Genomic DNA, 13,165 nt, shown 5'->3' on the forward strand with positions numbered 1-13,165 from the left:
TTTCTTGCTAATCTACATCGACAATTTCCTGCTAATTTCCGCCTCATCCTTAGATTTACCTGGATTTCTTTTGACACCTCTCCCACCTTCTGTCCTATACCACATCACCTCGTCATAGAATAATGCAACACAAAACATTCCCTTCAGCCTAGTTGGTCTCTATACTGACTAATTTAGGATTCTTGGCTAATCCCATTTGTCTGCATTTTGTCCATATCCCTCTAAAATCCTTGAGTCCCTAAATCTGTCCGAATGTTGTTACTGTACTCGCGTCTACAGTTTCCTCTGGCAGCTTATTCCAGATATGTATTTTAGTGAAAAAAAATCGGCCCATCAGGTTCCTCCAAAATCTTTCCTCTCTCAGTCTGAACTATCTCCATTAATACTAGAATTATCTACTTTGGGAAAAAGTCTGAGCATTTACTTTATCCATCTTCCTCACAATTTTGTCAACCTCTATAAGGTCACTCCCTCAGCCTCCTTTGCCCTAGAAAATAAATGCCCAGCTATCTAACATCTCCCTATAACTCAATCACATCAGAAACATCCTGGTGAATCCCCTATTGCTGGGTGACCAGAACTGCACACGGTTCTCCACATTATGGTCTCACCAATGCCTTGTACTGTTCAATCATGAGGTCCCACCCTCTTAGCCCCCCCCCCAAAGATGAGTTCCCTCTTGATATTTTTGGTATCTCCCCTTCCTACTTTAATTTCGATAAAAGGTACAACCCGAAACGTTGACTAACCATTTCTACCTATGGATGCTGCCTGACACACCGAGTTCCTTCAGCAACTAATTGTTTGCTCAAGATTCCACCATCTGCAGTTTTATGATTCTCCTTTGTGTTAATAGTTCAAACTGCAGTCATTTGCTCATTCTGTTCAATCCCTCTTTAATTTATGGAATAAGCAAGCACTACCAGTGTTACAAATTTTGACAAAATGACAGCACTGCCGCTGGTGTGAACCCACAGGGAGTGAGGAGCAGACATAGAGGGCCCCTGTGGGGTCCAACCACCCAGTCAACTGCTGTCAGCTCCGCTCATGCTTTGAACAGCCCGTTAAAGGAGCCGACAGTAGTTTTATTTAAAATCACGTAACTGCGGGGTCTGCGCCCAAGATGGCAGTGCCTGAGATCGGCAGCAGCCACAAGGGGTTGCAGACTCCAGGGAATGGAGGACTGGCACAAGATCACCCCTCGTCTGAGTAGCAGAAACAGAGGAGACAACCCACGGGATGGTGACCACTGTGGCAGACCAATGAGGGGCTCTGTGGTTTGGTGAACGGCTTATGACGAGACGAGGAACCCATGGAGGCTGTGGGCTGCTGGAGACTGCTGTTGGGGACTCACGCCAGGCTGTGGACTGTTCGAGACTGGCTGGAAACTGGCTGAAGGGGTATCAGAACTGAGATGTCAGGGAGTGGCAAAGGTGTTTTTTTTTAATTTTTAATTTTTCACACTATAAACCACATTGATCAAGATACATACATTTTCCTTTTCAAATATATCTTTGGCTTGGCTTCGCGGACGAAGATTTATGGAGGGGGTAAAAAGTCCACGTCAGCTGCGGGCTCGTTTGTGGCTGACAAATCCGATGCGGGACAGGCAGACACGATTGCAGCGGTTGCAAGGGAAAATTGGTTGGTTGGGGTTGGGTGTTGGGTTTTTCCTCCTTTGCCTTTTGTCAGTGAGGTGGGCTCTGCGGTCTTCTTCAAAGGAGGTTGCTGCCCGCCAAACTGTGAGGCGCCAAGATGCACGGTTTGAGGCGTTATCAGCCCACTGGTGGTGGTCAATGTGGCAGGCACCAAGAGTTTTCTTTAGGCAGTCCTTGTACCTTTTCTTTGGTGCACCTCTGTCACGGTGGCCAGTGGAGAGCTCGCCTTATAATACGATCTTGGGAAGGCGATGGTCCTCCATTCTGGAGACGTGACCCATCCAGCGCAGCTGGATCTTCATAAGCGTGGACTCGATGCTGTCGACCTCTGCCATCTCGAGTACTTCGACGTTAGGGGTGTAAGCGCTCCAATGGATGTTGAGGATGGAGCGGAGACAACGCTGGTGGAAGCGTTCTAGGAGCCGTAGGTGGTGCCGGTAGAGGACCCATGATTCGGAGCCGAACAGGAGTGTGGGTATGACAACGGCTCTGTATACGCTTATCTTTGTGAGGTTTTTCAGTTGGTTGTTTTTCCAGACTCTTTTGTGTAGTCTTCCAAAGGCGCTATTTGCCTTGGCGAGTCTGTTGTCTATCTCATTGTCGATCCTTGCATCTGATGAAATGGTGCAGCCGAGATAGGTAAACTGGTTGACCGTTTTGAGTTTTGTGTGCCCGATGGAGATGTGGGGGGGCTGGTAGTCATGGTGGGGAGCTGGCTGATGGAGGACCTCAGTTTTCTTCAGGCTGACTTCCAGGCCAAACATTTTGGCAGTTTCCGCAAAGCAGGACGTCAAGCGCTGAAGAGCTGGCTCTGAATGGGCAACTAAAGCGGCATCATCTGCAAAGAGTAGTTCACGGACAAGTTTCTCTTGTGTCTTGGTGTGAGCTTGCAGGCGCCTCAGATTGAAGAGACTGCCATCCGTGCGGTACCGGATGTAAACAGCGTCTTCATTGTTGGGGTCTTTCATGGCTTGGTTCAGCATCATGCTGAAGAAGATTGAAAAGAGGGTTGGTGCCAGAACACAGCCTTGCTTCACGCCATTGTTAATGGAGAAGGGTTCAGAGAGCTCATTGCTGTATCTGACCCGACCTTGTTGGTTTTCGTGCAGTTGGATAATCATGTTGAGGAACTTTGGGGGACATCTGATGCGCTCTAGTATTTGCCAAAGCCCTTTCCTGCTCACGGTGTCGAAGGCTTTGGTGAGGTCAACAAAGGTGATGTAGAGTCCTTTGTTTTGTTCTCTGCACTTTTCTTGGAGCTGTCTGAGGGCAAAGACCATGTCAGTGGTTCCTCTGTTTGCGCGAAAGCCGCACTGTGATTCTGGGAGAATATTCTTGGCGACACTAGGTATTATTCTATTTAGTAGAATCCTAGCGAAGATTTTGCCTGCAATGGAGAGCAACGTGATTCCCCTGTAGTTTGAGCAGTCTGATTTCTCGCCTTTGTTTTTGTACAGGGTGATGATGGTGGCATCACGAAGATCCTGAGGCAGTTTACCTTGGTCCCAACAAAGCTTGAAAAACTCATGCAGTTTGGCATGCAGAGTTTTGCCGCCAGCCTTCCAGACTTCTGGGGGGATTCCATCCATACCTGCTGCTTTGCCACTTTTCAGTTGTTCGATTGCCTTATATGTCTCATCCAGGGTGGGAACCTCATCCAGCTCTAGCCTTAGGGGCTGTTGAAGGAGCTGGAGCAGGGCGGAATCTTGGACTGAGCGGTTGGCACTGAAAAGAGATTGGAAGTGTTCTGACCATCGGTTGAGGATGGAGATCTTGTCGCTGAGGAGGACTTTGCCGTCTGAGCTGCGCAGCGGGCTTTGGACTTGGGGTGAGGGGCCGTACACAGCCTTTAGAGCCTCGTAGAAACCCCTGAAGTCGCCAATGTCCGCGCTGAGCTGTGTTCGTTTGGCGAGGCTAGTCCACCACTCATTTTGGATCTCCCGGAGTTTGCGCTGAAGATGGCTGCATGCGCGACAGTGTCGTTTTCTCCCCCCCTCCCTCCCTACCTCCCCTCCCATTCATTTAAAGTTCAGAATCTAAGATACATTAAACCCCTCAAACAATGTTGTCACTCAATAAAAACAAACAAGAATTTCCACTGAGTCAATTCTTTTCATTCCCTTCTCCTTCTGTCATTTTAGGTGGTAGATGTCCCCGGTAGGTTTTCTCTATTGTGTTTCATGTATGGCTCCCATATTTGTTCAAATATTGTAATATTATTTCTTAAATTATATGTTATTTTTTCTAATGGAATACATTTATTCATTTCTATATACCATTGTTGTATTCTCAAGTTATCTTCTAATTTCCAGGCTGACATAATACATTTTTTTGCTACAGCTAGGGCTATCCTAACAAATCTTTTTTGTGCACCATCCAAATCAAGTCCAAATTCTTTGTTTTTTATGTTACTTAGGAGGAAGATCTCTGGGTTTTTTGGTATATTGCTTTTTGTGATTTTATTTAATATCTGGTTTAGATCTTCCCAAAATCTTTTCACTTCCTCACATGTCCAGATTGCATGAATTGTTGTTCCCATTTCCTTTTGACAGCGAAAACATCTGTCAGATACTGTTGGGTCCCATTTATTTAACTTTTGAGGTGTAATATATAGCCTGTGTATCCAGTTCTATTGTATCATACGTAACCTCGTATTTATTGTATTTCTCATAGTTCCTGAGCATAACTTCTCCCATGTTTCCTTCTTTATCTTTATGTTTAGATCTTGTTCCCATTTTTGTTTAGTTTTACCATTTGTTTCCTTGTTCTTCTTTTCTTGCAGTTTAATATACATGTTAGTTATAAATTTTTTGATTATCATTGTGTCTGTAATCACATATTCAAAATTACTTCCCTCTGGTAACCTCAGACTGCTTCCCAATTTGTCCTTCAGGTAGGATTTCAGTTGGTAGTATGCCAACACTGTATCATGAGTTATATTATATTTATCCTTCATTTGTTCAAAGGATGATAATTTATTTCCTGAAAAGCAATTTTCTATTCTTTTGATCCCTTTTTTCTCCCATTCTCTAAAGGAAAGGTTATCTATTGTAAAAGGGATTAGCTGATTTTGCGTCAGTATTAGTTTTGGTAGTTGGTAATTTGTTTTATTCCTTTCTACATGAATCTTCTTCCAAATATTGAGCAGATGATGTAATACTGGAGAATTCCTACGTTCATCCCATTTATATAATATATGTTCTGGTATCTTCTCCCCTATTTATCTAGTTCTAATCTAGTCCAATCTGGCTTTTCCCTTGTTTGATAAAAATCTGATAGGTATCTTAATTGTGCGGCTCTATAATAATTTTTAAAGTTTGGCAGTTGTAAGCCTCCTTGTTTATACCATTCTGTTAATTTATCTAGTGCTATCCTCGGTTTCCCCCCTTTCCATAAAAATTACCTTATTATTTTCTTTAACTCCTTGAAGAATTTCTCCGTCAAGTGTATTGGCAATGCCTGAAATAGGTATTGTATCCTTGGGAAAATGTTCATTTTAATACAGTTTATCCTTCCTATTAGTGTTAATGGTAAGTCTTTCCAATGCTCTAAGTCATCCTGTAATTTTTTCATTAGTGGATAATAATTGAGTTTATATAGATGGCCGAGGTTTTTATTTATTTGTAGACCTAGGTATCGTATTACTTGCATTTGCCATCTGAATGGTGATTCTTTCTTAAATTTTGAGAAATCCACATTATTCATTGGCATTGCTTCACTTTTATTTGCTTTAATCTTGTATCCCAACACTTCTCCATATTCCTTCAATTTCTTATGTAATTCTTTTATTGATATTTCAGGTTCTGTTAAGTATACTATAACATCATCTGCAAATAAACTGATTTTATATTCCTTGTCTTATATTTTTATCCCTTTTATTTTATTTTCTGTTCTTATCAGTTCTGCTAGTGGTTCTATGGCTAATGTGAACAATAAAGGTGATAGTGGGCATCCCTGCCTTGATGATCTGCTTAATTTAAATTGTTTTGTTATATATCCATTTACTGTCACTTTCGCCAATGGCCCCTTATATAATGCTTTAATTCAATTAATATTTTTCTCTGGTAAACTAAATTTTTGTAGTACTTTGAATAAATAATTCCATTCTACTCTGTCAAAGGCCTTCCCTGCGTCTAAAGCCACCGCTACTGTTGGAGCTTTATTTCCTTCTACTGCATGAATTAAGTTAATAAATTTACAAATATTGTCTGTTGTGCGTCTTTTTTTAATAAATCCAGTTTGATGTAGATTTACTATTTTTGGTACATAGTCGGCTAATCTGTTTGCTAATAGTTTAGCTATTATCTTATAATCTGTGTTAAGTAAAGATATTGGTCTATATGACGCTGGTGCGAGTGGATCTTTCCCTGTCTTTGGTATTACTGTAATTATTGCTGTTTTGCATGAATCTGGTAAGCTTTGTGTTTTATCAATCTGGTTGATTACTTCCAGGAGGGGAGGAATTAATAAATCTTTAAATGTTTTATAGAATTCTATTGGGAATCCATCCTCTCCTGGTGTTTTATTATTCGGTAGTTTTTTTAATTATCTCTAGTATTTCTACTATTTCAAATGGTTCTGTTAATTTATTTTGTTCCTCTATTTGTAATTTTGGTAGTTCAATTTTAGTTAAAAATTCATCTATTTTGTCTTCTTTCCCTTCGTTTTCAGTTTGGTATAATTGTTCATAGAATTCTCTGAAGTTTTCATTAATCTCCGTTGGATTATATGTGATTTGTTTGTCTTTTTTCCTTGATGCCAATACCATTCTCTTAGTTTGTTTCGTCTTAAGCTGCCATGCTGGAATTTTGTGCGTTTTTTCTCCTAGTTCATAATATTTCTGTTTTGTCTTCATTATGTTCTTCTCCACCTTATATGTTTGTAGTGTTTCATATTTTATTTTTTTTATCTGCCAATTCTCTTCTTTTAGTTGTGTCTTCCTTCATTGCTAATTCTTTTTCTATATTTGCTATTTCCCTTTCCAACTGCTCTGTTTCCTGATTGTAGTCCTTCTTCATCTTGGTTACATAACTTATTATTTGCCCTCTGATGAACGCTTTCATTGCGTCCCATAGTATAAACTTATCTTTCACTGATTCCGTATTTATTTCAAAGTACATTTTAATTTGTCTTTCAATTAATTCTCTAAAATCCTGCCTTTTAAGTAGCATGGAGTTTAATCTCCATCTATACATTCTTGGAGGGATGTCCTCTAACTCTATTGCCAATATCAGGGGTGAGTGGTCCGATAATATTCTAGCTTTATATTCTGTTTTTCTAACTCTGTCTTGCATGCGAGCTGATAACAGGAATAGGTCTATTCTTGAGTATGTTTTATGTCTACCCGAATAATATGAATATTCCTTTTCCTTTGGGTGTTGTTTCCTCCATATATCCAAAAGTTGCATTTCTTGCATCGATTTAATTATAAATTTGGTTACTTTGTTCTTTCTGTTAATTTTTTTCCCAGTTTTGTCCATGTTTGAATCCAAATTAAGGTGGAAATCCCCTCCTATTAGTATGTTCCCTTGCGTGTCTGCTATCTTCAAAAAAATATCTTGCATAAATTTTTGATCTTTTTCGTTAGGTGAATGTACATTGAGTAAATTCCAAAACTCCGATTATATCTGACATTTTATCATTACATATCTCCCTGCTGGATCTATTATTTCCTCTTCTATTTTAATTGGTACATTTTTACTGATTAATATAGCTACTCCTCTAGCTTTTGAATTATATGACGCTGCTGTTACATGTCCTATCCAATCTCTCTTTAATTTCTTGTGCTCCATTTCAGTTAAGTGTGTTTCTTGCACGAATGCTATATCAATTTTTTCTTTTTTCAGTAAATTTAGCAGTTTCTTCCTTTTGATTTGGTTATGTATTCCGTTAATATTTAAAGTCATATAGTTCAACATAGCCATTTCATACTTTGTTTATCTTTCCTTTCCGTTTCCTCATCATCACCTTTCCTTCTTATCCATTTCAGCTTTCTTGTGTGGAACACTTTATAAGAGAACATTTCTAAAACATCAAACATTTCCCTTATTCTCCAATCTAAAATTTCTTTAACTCCACTATCCCCTCCCCTTCCTGAGTTGCCCTTCATCCCTTGTCGGGCAACCACATCTCCCCTCTCCATTTGGATTTGCGAATTCACTCGCATGCATCAACTGATTTTGCAGTGACCGTAACTCCTCCCCACCCCGCCCCCCCAGAAAAGATTCCAATTTTCATATACAACAAAGGTCACTCTCTTAATTCCCTCCTTACTTCTCTCTTCCCTTTCTTTCCCGTATTAATTCTTATCTATACTCTATATATTTTCCTTTAAATTCGCAAACACTCATGTACACACATATATACATACACACTATATATATATATATATATATATATATACCCATATACACACATACATATAGTTCGTGGTCATTTTTGCTCTCGTTACATGTCTTCATCTCTCTGTCTGTCTTGCAGTTGTTCTGCAAATTTTCGTGTTTCCTCTGGATCCGAGAATAGTCTGTTTTGCTGCCCTGGAATAACTATTTTAAGTACCGCTGGGTACTTTAGCATAAATTTATATCCTTTTTTCCATAGGATCGCTTTTGCTGTATTAAACTCCTTTCTCTTCTTCAGGAGTTCAAAACTTATGTCTGGATAGAAAAAAGTTTTTTGACCTTTGTATTCCAGTGGCTTTTTGTCTTCTCTTATTTTCTTCATTGCTTTCTCCAATATATTTTCTCTCATTGTATATCTTAGGAATTTTACTAAAATGGATCTTGGTTTTTGTTGTGGCTGTGGTTTAGGGGCTAATGTTCTATGTGCCCTTTCTATTTCCATTTCTTCCTGTAATTCTGGTCTTCCTAGGACCCTGGGGATCCAATCTTTTATAAATTCTCTCATATTCTTGCCTTCTTCATCTTCCTTAAGGCCCACTATCTTTATATTATTTCTTCTATTTTAATTTTCCATTATATCTATCTTCTGAGCTAACAGCTCTTGTGTCTCTTTAACTTTTTTATTAGATTCTTCTAATTTCTCTTTTATTTCCATTTCTATGGCTGTTTCTCGTTCTTGCACCTTGTCCACTCTTTTTCCTATATCTGAGATGACCATCTCTAATCTATTCATTTTTTCTTCTGTACTTTTAATTCTTAATTTTATTTCACTAAATTCTTGTGATTGCCATTCTTTTACTGATTCCATATATTCTTTAAAAAAAAATATATCCATTGTCTTGCCTTTCCCTTCTTCTTCCATTTCTCTGTGTTCTTCTTCTTCTTCCTCTGGGTTGGTCATCTGTTGTTTCCTTGATTTCTTTTTACTCTCTTCTTTCTTGTTCTCGTTGTTTTCTATGTTCTCTTCTTGCTGCTGTGCTGTGGCTGTCATTCTCAGCTGTGGAGATCGACTCCTCAGCTGGTCCCCCCTCCCATCAGTGTTTTTTTTTGTCTTGCGCATCACGCATGCGCGACTTCTCGCGCATGCGCGGTTGCACACTTTTGCTTGGCTCCGCGAGCCATTTTTGTAGTCCCGAGCTCGGGACTTCGACTGACCTGAGGGAGCGGGCTTCTCTCTCCACAGCGGGCCTCCTCGGACAGGTAAGGCCTTCACCTTCTTCTTCCGATGTCTTTTCTTCTTCTCTTCTTCCCGTTGCTTTCGACTTTTCTTTCTTCGCTGCCATTTTCTTCCCACCTTTACTTTCACTTTATTTTAATTTTTGTGTTTGTGCCTTTGTGTTTTCTGTGTTTTTTTAAAAACTTTTCCGGAGAGGGCTGGAGTTCCCCGACTGGCCACTACTCCATCACGTGACTCCTCCCAGTGGCAAAGGTGTTGAAGGGTTCCTGACCAAGTCAGAGGTTCAGATCTGGAGCTTGGCTGCTGGAAGAGCTAGAGGCAAATCTACAGACATTCAGTGACTTTCTTTTTCTCTGACTGCAAGAGGCACTTCAGGCAATTTCTGCTGGTGATGAATCTGTTTGCCTTACAGCAGGAAAAAAACAATTCCATGTAATATGACACCAAATCATTGAAAACTAAAACTATTGAAGTGTAGTGCTATTAAGAACACTGAGCAGACAAGTCTCTTGGGCCTGATGGACCTCATTTTAGGGTCTTGAAGAAGTGAGTGGTGGGTTGCTTAAAATTTCCACAAGTGTCCTCAATCCCAGGAAGATTCCATTAGATTAGAAAATGACACTTTCAAAAAGGGAGATAGAAAACACAAACTATAGGCAAGTTAACAAAATGCATCAGAGAAAAAAGTTAGAAGTATTATTAAAGGCTTTACAGCAAGAAAAAAAATTAAGATAACCAAGCAAATCAACCGTGTTTGGCGAAAAGGTTGTCCTTTTTGACTAATGTATTTGTGGTGCATGGATGAAGGGGAGTTGGATCTAATGTAATTCGATTTCATAATCAAAATTTATTGAGAAAAATAGATTAATGAAACTGGCCAACAGGAAACAGTAAGCAGCAATGGATCCTTACTGAATGGCAGAATGGCGTGCCACAGGGATCAATGCTGCGGACTCAGCTTATTCTGAATTTTATAGAGGCACATTTGTGAAGAGGACACGAGCCTGCAAAGGGATAGAGAGAGGGTACATTAATGGGCAAAGATCAGGTAAGTATGATGTGAGAAAATATAAATGTCCATTTTATTTATTAAGATACAAAAGGCAGCCACTTGGTTCTTTGTCTCCATGACCGAACCCAGCATGGCCATCTCATCAGTTGCATTCCTCTTTTCATTCTTTCATTATCACCCCACAACTTATTTTCCCTCCAATGCCCATCAACTCCCATTTGATACTTGCCCCTAACATAGGTGATTTATAAAAGCCTAATAACTGACCAGTCAATATTGTGATGTAGTAAGAAATTAAAGCAAGAGGCTACGGGAAGAATCTGCTCGTGATGAGGTGCAAAGATAGGAATAGTAAGAAGAAATTTTTTTTCCCTACAGCAGCGGTTCCTAAAATGAAAGGCACACGTTTAAAGGGCAAAGGGTATGGAGGGAACCTGAAGATTTTTTTCACCTAGAAGTAGTGGTTTTCAAACTGGCCCCCTAAAATCACATACCACGTTAAGTATTCCCTGTGCCATCACAGAGCACCTGTGATGTGATTGCTTAAGGTGGTATGTGGGTAGAAAAAAAAGGTTTGAAAAACACTGTTTTAATCATACCTAATGGACTTGTTATGTGCACAGTTTTGTAACTCCATAGGAAATGGGCCAATGACAATTTTTCTCAAGCAAATATTTCAGTAACAATTGGGTCTAGAGCAGTGGTTCTCAACCTTTCCTTCCCACTCACATACCACTTTAAGCAATCCCATACTAATCACAGAGCACCAATGGCATAGGGATTGTTTAAGGTGGAATGTGAATTTTGGGGGGCAGTTGAAAACCACTGACCAAGAGGGTGGCTGGAATTTGGAATACACTGCCTCAATAGGTAGAGACTTTCAAAACATTTTAATGTAAAGACAAATTCTTGGACCAGAAAGGCAAAGGCTAGTAAATGGAAATGGGCTACAAGGGTATGGTAACAGTGGGCTGGAGAGCCTACTTGTGCAATATAATATTATTAACATGCAAACTTGACACAGACAGCATGAAACCCATAGCCCTGAAGTAGAGTGGCAGCAGAAATAATTGCTGCACTGATGTGTCATCCACAATAGGTGGCAGGAAAAAAAAAGTATATAATCTAAACCAGTGATTCTTGACCTTTTTTTCCCACTCACATACCACGTAGTGCTCTGTGGTTAGTAAAGTGATTTCTTAAAATGGTATGTGAGTGGAAAAATCTAAACAGTCAGAAAGTACAAAGCTCTGAGATACAGAAATACTGTATGAACATGTCTGGAGTGCATGCACAGTATTGGTCTTTTTATTTAACAAAGAATGTTGATACACTAAAGTAATTTGGAGATGATTTACTAGAAATGGGCAGATTATACAAAGAGGAAAATTTGGACAGACTAGGCCAGTATCTACTGGAGTGTAACCAAGCAAGGTGGTGACTTCATTGAAACTTAGTACATCCTGAGGCTGGGTGGTTCACGTCTCCAGAATGGAGGACCATCGCCTTCCCAAGATCGTGTTATATGGCGAGCTCTCCACTGGCCACCGTGACAGAGGTGCACCAAAGGACTGCCTAAAGAAATCTCTTGGTGCCTGCCACATTGACCACCGCCAGTGGGCTGATATTGCCTCAAACCGTGCATCTTGGCGCCTCACAGTTTGGCGGGTAGCAACCTCCTTTGAAGAAGACCGCAGAGCCCACCTCACTGACAAAAGGCAAAGGAGGAAAAACCCAACACCCAACCCCAACCCACCAATTTTCCCCTGCAACTGCTGCAACCGTGTCTGCCTGTCCCGCATCGGACTTGTCAGCCACAAACGAGTCTGCAGCTGACGTGGACATTTACCCCCTTCATAAATCTTCGTCCGCGAAGCCAAGCCAAAGAAGAAAGAATATGATAATATAATTTCCTCTTGTAGATTACTGTGTTGGGCATTACGACAGAGATAAAGCAAGCTTTATTTTCTCATAAAATAGTGATTATTTGGAATCCTCATACTCACAGAGGTAGAGCCTTTGAATATTTTGAAGGCAGAGAGAGGTAGATTCTTGATGAATGAGGTGAAAGGTTACCAGGAAAGTGAAGTGAAGGTAACAATCATGTCAGCAATGATCTAACTGAAAGGCAGTGCAGGTTTAAGAGGCTGAGGGGCCTACTCTGCTCCCAACTCATTTGTTTGAACTTGTTAAAAATAGGTACAGGTGATCCTCACATTTGGGAGATGGGGGAGGGAGAATCTGGTAGTTTACAATCCTGGAAAGTGGGCCACATTGCAAAAGTACTTCACCAGCACACAAGTTCAGAGATAGGAATTGAAAATAAAAGTGTATCGATTGACTTTCTCTCTCCCACCCCAGCCATAAAACTCAGACTGAATGTTGCTCCACATCTCAAATTTCAGGAGGAGTGACTTGTGAATGGCCTCAGGGGCAAATTTCTGTAACCCAAATAGTCAGAATGTGAAGGTTACCTGCCATCATAGACAGATAACGTACAGCCATATTGCTGCCTCAGATTGTGTAGATTGGTTTGTGATCTCAACTATGAATGATTTTCTGTCTTCATTAGTTGTGAACCAAACAAAATTCAGCTTCTGCTGACACTGATCACTCATAGGGATCTGTTCAAACAATGCACCAGAGCTTCACTAGGATAACAGTGTACTGGGTGTCCTGTGCCGCCACAGCTACTTTCAGCTAGCACTGAGTTATCGACTTTTAATGAAGGTCACAGCTAACAGCAGAATACAAAGTCCATTCTATTTATAGAGCTCCACTGATAAATTTAGATTCAGCGCTCTGTACAATGGGTCTTTTGACATAACGCAGTGATGACAGAGGCTAGTGCGCATCATTTGAGATAGCGTGCTGTAGATAAATACCTGAACCTTTTTCTGCAAATAGCTAAATTGCC

General features: G+C 40.3%; 1 protein-coding gene across 5 annotated transcripts in view; it reads right to left on the reverse strand.

The window, feature by feature from the left end:
• Positions 1-13,165, reverse strand: part of sap130b (Sin3A-associated protein b) — an 89,154-nt gene that overhangs the window by 8,154 nt on the left and 67,835 nt on the right. The window lies entirely within an intron of this gene.

The sequence above is a fragment of the Narcine bancroftii genome, chromosome 9, assembly GCF_036971445.1.
Source record: "Narcine bancroftii isolate sNarBan1 chromosome 9, sNarBan1.hap1, whole genome shotgun sequence".
In the NCBI taxonomy this organism is placed as follows: Eukaryota; Metazoa; Chordata; class Chondrichthyes; order Torpediniformes; family Narcinidae; genus Narcine; species Narcine bancroftii.